We start from the raw sequence: 6,000 nt of genomic DNA, 5'->3' as shown, positions 1-6,000 counted from the left end.
TCTCCACCACCAGACCTGGGTAGTAGAACACAGAGTGTAGAATGATCTCCAACACCAGACCTGGGTAGTAGAACACAGAGTGTAGAATGATCTCCACCACCAGACCTGGGTAGTAGAACACAGAGTGTAGAATGACCTCCAACACCAGACCTGGGTAGTAGAACACAGAGTGTAGAATGATCTCCAACACCAGACCTGGGTAGTAGAACAAAGAGTGTAGAATGATCTCTTTGTGATAACTGTTGATGTTGCTGGATGGATGGTTCAACTTGTTTCCCCATTAAGCTCTAATGTCACATGATCAAATGTATAATTTGTACGTTTAAAATGAGCATCCAGACAATAAATATCATGTTTTGGAGATCCTAGAAGCTGTAACATTTAGATTGGCAACTATAACATTTAGGGGGATGGTTGTCACTATCAACCCCATTATAATAAATCTACTGGTGGATGGGGATGGTTGTCACTATCAACTCCATTATAATAAATCTACTGGTGGATGGTTGTCACTATCAACTCCATTATAATAAATCTACTGGTGGATGGGGATGGTTGTCACTATCAACTCCATTATAATACATCTACTGGTGGATGGGGATGGTTGTCACTACCAACTCCATTATAATACATCTACTGGTGGATGGGGATGGTTGTCACTACCAACTCCATTATAATAAATCTACTGGTGGATGGTTGTCACTATCAACTCCATTATAATAAATCTACTGGAGGATGGTTGTCACTATCAACTCCATTATAATAAATCTACTGGTGGATGGGGATGGTTGTCACTATTAACTCCATTATAATAAATCTACTGGTGGATGGGGATGGTTGTCACTACCAACTCCATTATAATAAATCTACTGGTGGATGGTTGTCACTATCAACTCCATTATAATAAATCTACTGGTGGATGGTTGTCACTATTAACTCCATTATAATAAATCTACTGGTGGATGGGGATGGTTGTCACTACCAACCCCATTATAATAAATCTACTGGTGGATGGTTGTCACTATCAACTCCATTATAATACATCTACTGGTGGATGGTTGTCACTATCAACTCCATTATAATAAATCTACTGGTGGATGGTTGTCACTATTAACTCCATTATAATAAATCTACTGGTGGATGGGGATGGTTGTCACTACCAACTCCATTATAATAAATCTACTGGTGGATGGGGATGGTTGTCACTATCAACTCCATTATAATACATCTACTGGTGGATGGGGATGGTTGTCACTACCAACTCCATTATAATACATCTACTGGTGGATGGTTGTCACTATCAACTCCATTATAATAAATGTACTGGTGGATGGGGATGGTTGTCACTACCAACTCCATTATAATAAATCTACTGGTGGATGGGGATGGTTGTCACTACCAACTCCATTATAATAAATCTACTGGTGGATGGGGATGGTTGTCACTACCAACTCCATTTTAATAAATCTACTGGTGGATGGGGATGGTTGTCACTATCAACTCCATTATAATAAATCTACTGGTGGAGGGGGATGGTTGTCACTATTAACCCCATTATAATAAATCTACTGGTGGATGGGGATGGTTGTCACTACCAACTCCATTATAATAAATCTACTGGTGGATGGTTGTCACTACCAACTCCATTATAATAAATCTACTGGTGGATGGGGATGGTTGTCACTATCAACTCCATTATAATAAATCTACTGGTGGATGGGGATGGTTGTCACTATCAACTCCATTATAATAAATCTACTGGTGGATGGTTGTCACTATCAACTCCATTATAATAAATCTACTGGTGGATGGGGATGGTTGTCACTACCAACTCCATTATAATAAATCTACTGGTGGATGGTTGTCACTATCAACTCCATTATAATAAATCTACTGGTGGATGGTTGTCACTATTAACTCCATTATAATAAATCTACTGGTGGATGGGGATGGTTGTCACTACCAACTCCATTATAATAAATCTACTGGTGGATGGGGATGGTTGTCACTATCAACTCCATTATAATACATCTACTGGTGGATGGGGATGGTTGTCACTACCAACTCCATTATAATACATCTACTGGTGGATGGGGATGGTTGTCACTACCAACTCCATTATAATACATCTACTGGTGGATGGTTGTCACTATCAACTCCATTATAATAAATGTACTGGTGGATGGGGATGGTTGTCACTACCAACTCCATTATAATAAATCTACTGGTGGATGGGGATGGTTGTCACTACCAACTCCATTATAATAAATCTACTGGTGGATGGGGATGGTTGTCACTACCAACTCCATTTTAATAAATCTACTGGTGGATGGGGATGGTTGTCACTATCAACTCCATTATAATAAATCTACTGGTGGAGGGGGATGGTTGTCACTATTAACCCCATTATAATAAATCTACTGGTGGATGGGGATGGTTGTCACTACCAACTCCATTATAATAAATCTACTGGTGGATGGTTGTCACTACCAACTCCATTATAATAAATCTACTGGTGGATGGGGATGGTTGTCACTATCAACTCCATTATAATAAATCTACTGGTGGATGGGGATGGTTGTCACTATCAACTCCATTATAATAAATCTACTGGTGGATGGTTGTCACTATCAACTCCATTATAATAAATCTACTGGTGGATGGGGATGGTTGTCACTATCAACTCCATTATAATAAATTTACTGGTGGATGGGGATGGTTGTCACTATCAACTCCATTATAATAAATCTACTGGTGGATGGGGATGGTTGTCACTATCAACTCCATTATAATAAATCTACTGGTGGATGGTTGTCACTATCAACTCCATTATAATAAATCTACTGGTGGATGGGGATGGTTGTCACTATCAACTCCATTATAATAAATCTACTGGTGGATGGGGATGGTTGTCACTATCAACTCCATTATAATAAATCTACTGGTGGATGGGGATGGTTGTCACTATCAACTCCATTATAATAAATCTACTGGTGGATGGTTGTCACTATCAACTCCATTATAATAAATCTACTGGTGGAGGGGGATGGTTGTCACTACCAACTCCATTATAATAAATCTACTGGTGGATGGGGATGGTTGTCACTATCAACTCCATTATAATAAATCTACTGGTGGATGGTTGTCACTATCAACTCCATTATAACAAATCTACTGGTGGATGGGGATGGTTGTCACTATCGACTCCATTATAATACATCTACTGGTGGATGGGGATGGTTGTCACTATCAACTCCATTATAATACATCTACTGGTGGATGGGGATGGTTGTCACTACCAACTCCATTATAATACATCTACTGGTGGATGGGGATGGTTGTCACTACCAACTCCATTATAATAAATCTACTGGTGGATGGTTGTCACTACCAACTCCATTATAATACATCTACTGGTGGATGGTTGTCACTACCAACTCCATTATAATACATCTACTGGTGGATGGGGATGGTTGTCACTATCAACTCCATTATAATACATCTACTGGTGGATGGGGATGGTTGTCACTACCAACTCCATTATAATACATCTACTGGTGGATGGTTGTCACTACCAACTCCATTATAATACATCTACTGGTGGATGGGGATGGTTGTCACTACCAACTCCATTATAATACATCTACTGGTGGATGGTTGTCACTACCAACTCCATTATAATACATCTACTGGTGGATGGGGATGGTTGTCACTACCAACTCCATTATAATACATCTACTGGTGGATGGGGATGGTTGTCACTACCAACTCCATTATAATACATCTACTGGTGGATGGTTGTCACTATCAACTCCATTATAATACATCTACTGGTGGATGGTTGTCACTACCAACTCCATTATAATACATCTACTGGTGGATGGGGATGGTTGTCACTACCAACTCCATTATAATACATCTACTGGTGGATGGTAAATGTAAGCCAACAGTTTACCCACCGTTTGTTTTCCTAAAAGTTTAGAGAGACTGAGGGGGGGTACTGTATATAGAGGGAGAGAGGGTCAGAGGGGGGGGTACTGTATATAGAGGGAGAGAGGGTCAGAGAGAGAGATGGTCAGAGGGGGGGTACTGTGTATAGAGGGAGAGAGGGTCAGAGAGAGAGAGGGGGGGTTAGAGGGAGAGAGGGTTAGAGGGAGAGAGGGTCAGAGAGAGAGAGGGTACTGTATATAGAGGGAGAGAGGGTTAGAGAGAGAGAGGGTTAGGGAGAGAGGGTACTGTATATAGAGGGAGAGAGGGGTCAGAGGGAGAGAGGGTACTGTATATAGAGGGAGAGAGGGTCAGAGGGTCAGAGGGAGAGAGGGTTAGAGGGAGAGGGTCAGAGAGGGAGAGGGGGTTAGAGGGAGAGAGGGTCAGAGGGAGAGAGGGTCAGAGGGAGAGAGGGTCAGAGGGAGAGAGGGTTAGAGGGAGGGAGGGTTAGAGGGAGAGAGGGTTAGAGGGAGAGAGGGTCAGAGAGAGAGAGAGGGTTAGAGGGAGAGAGGGTTAGAGAGAGAGAGGGTCAGAGGGAGAGAGGGTTAGAGAGAGAGAGGGTCAGAGGGAGAGAGAGTTAGAGAGAGAGAGGGTTAGAGGGAGAGAGGGTTAGAGGGAGAGAGGGTTAGAGGGAGAGAGTGTACTGTATATAGAGGGAGAGAGGGTCAGAGGGAGAGAGGGTTAGAGGGAGAGAGGGTTAGAGGGAGAGAGTGTACTGTATATAGAGGGAGAGAGGGTCAGAGGGAGAGAGGGTTAGAGGGAGAGAGGGTTAGAGGGAGAGAGGGTTAGAGGGAGAGAGTGTACTGTATATAGAGGGAGAGAGGGTCAGAGGGAGAGAGGGTTAGAGAGAGAGAGGGTTAGAGGGAGAGAGGGTTAGAGGGAGAGAGTGTACTGTATATAGAGGGAGAGAGAGTGTTAGAGGGAGAGAGGGGTCAGAGAGAGAGAGGGTCAGAGAGAGAGAGGGTCAGAGGGAGAGACGGTTAGAGAGAGAGGGATACAGTAAGAGAGGGTCATGGAGAGAGACGGCGTCATAGAGAGACATAGTGAGAGACGGGATCAGAGAGAGACATAGAGACGGGACCAGAGAGAGGGTCAAAGAGAGGGTCAGAGAGAGAGAAAGAGGGATGGAGAGAGCGAGGGGGTCAGAGAGAGAGAGAGAGAGAAAGGATTATATTAAACAGATTCAAATGATCACTTATAATTTTTTATTTGAACCTTTATTTAACTGGGATGGCCAGGTCGCAGTTTGTAAATGAGAACTTGTTCTCAACTGGCCGACCTGGTTGAAATAAATAAAAAACTAGGCAAGTCAGTTAGAGCATTGTTGTCCCTCCTAATATTATAATTCAATGAAGAAGAAAAATAGTTTTCCCTCCTCAACTGCGTTTCCTCCCTCCAGACAGCAGGTGGCGATATGTGTCTTTCAGGCGATGTTTCTAGTGTGACGTATAATCTCGTGGACGGAACGCTTCTTCACCAACTGCAGCCACCTCGGTAGCTCGCTAGCCGACAAAGTCGGAACATTCAAGTTCTTTTAAACAATTTTGTTGATTAATTTGCAACTATGTTTTAACATTCACACTTCTGTGGAAATAACTAGTGTTCCCATTTAATTTCGTATTGACGTTGTTAGTCAGTTAGCTGGCTGGTTAAGTTAGGGTTAGGGCACTAGCCTGGAATCCCCGAGCTTATAAGGTACAAATCTCCGAATCTTAGAACAACGTGTTCTAGAATCTTATAAACCATCCCTCACAACGTGTTCTAGAATCTCATAAACCATCCCTCACAACGTGTTCTAGAATCTCATAAACCATCCCTCGCAATTTGTTCTAGAATCTCATAAACCATCCCTCACAACGTGTTCTAGAGTCTCATAAACCATCTCTCACAACGTGTTCTAGAATCTCATAAACCATCCCTCACAACGTGTTCTAGAATCTAATAAACCATCCCTCGCAACGTGTTCTAGAATCTCATAAACCATCCCTCAACGTGTTCTAGAATCTCATAAAC

This window comes from Salmo trutta, chromosome 38, assembly GCF_901001165.1.
Source record: "Salmo trutta chromosome 38, fSalTru1.1, whole genome shotgun sequence".
In the NCBI taxonomy this organism is placed as follows: domain Eukaryota; kingdom Metazoa; phylum Chordata; class Actinopteri; order Salmoniformes; family Salmonidae; genus Salmo; species Salmo trutta.
Note: the sequence above shows the minus strand (reverse complement) of the source record.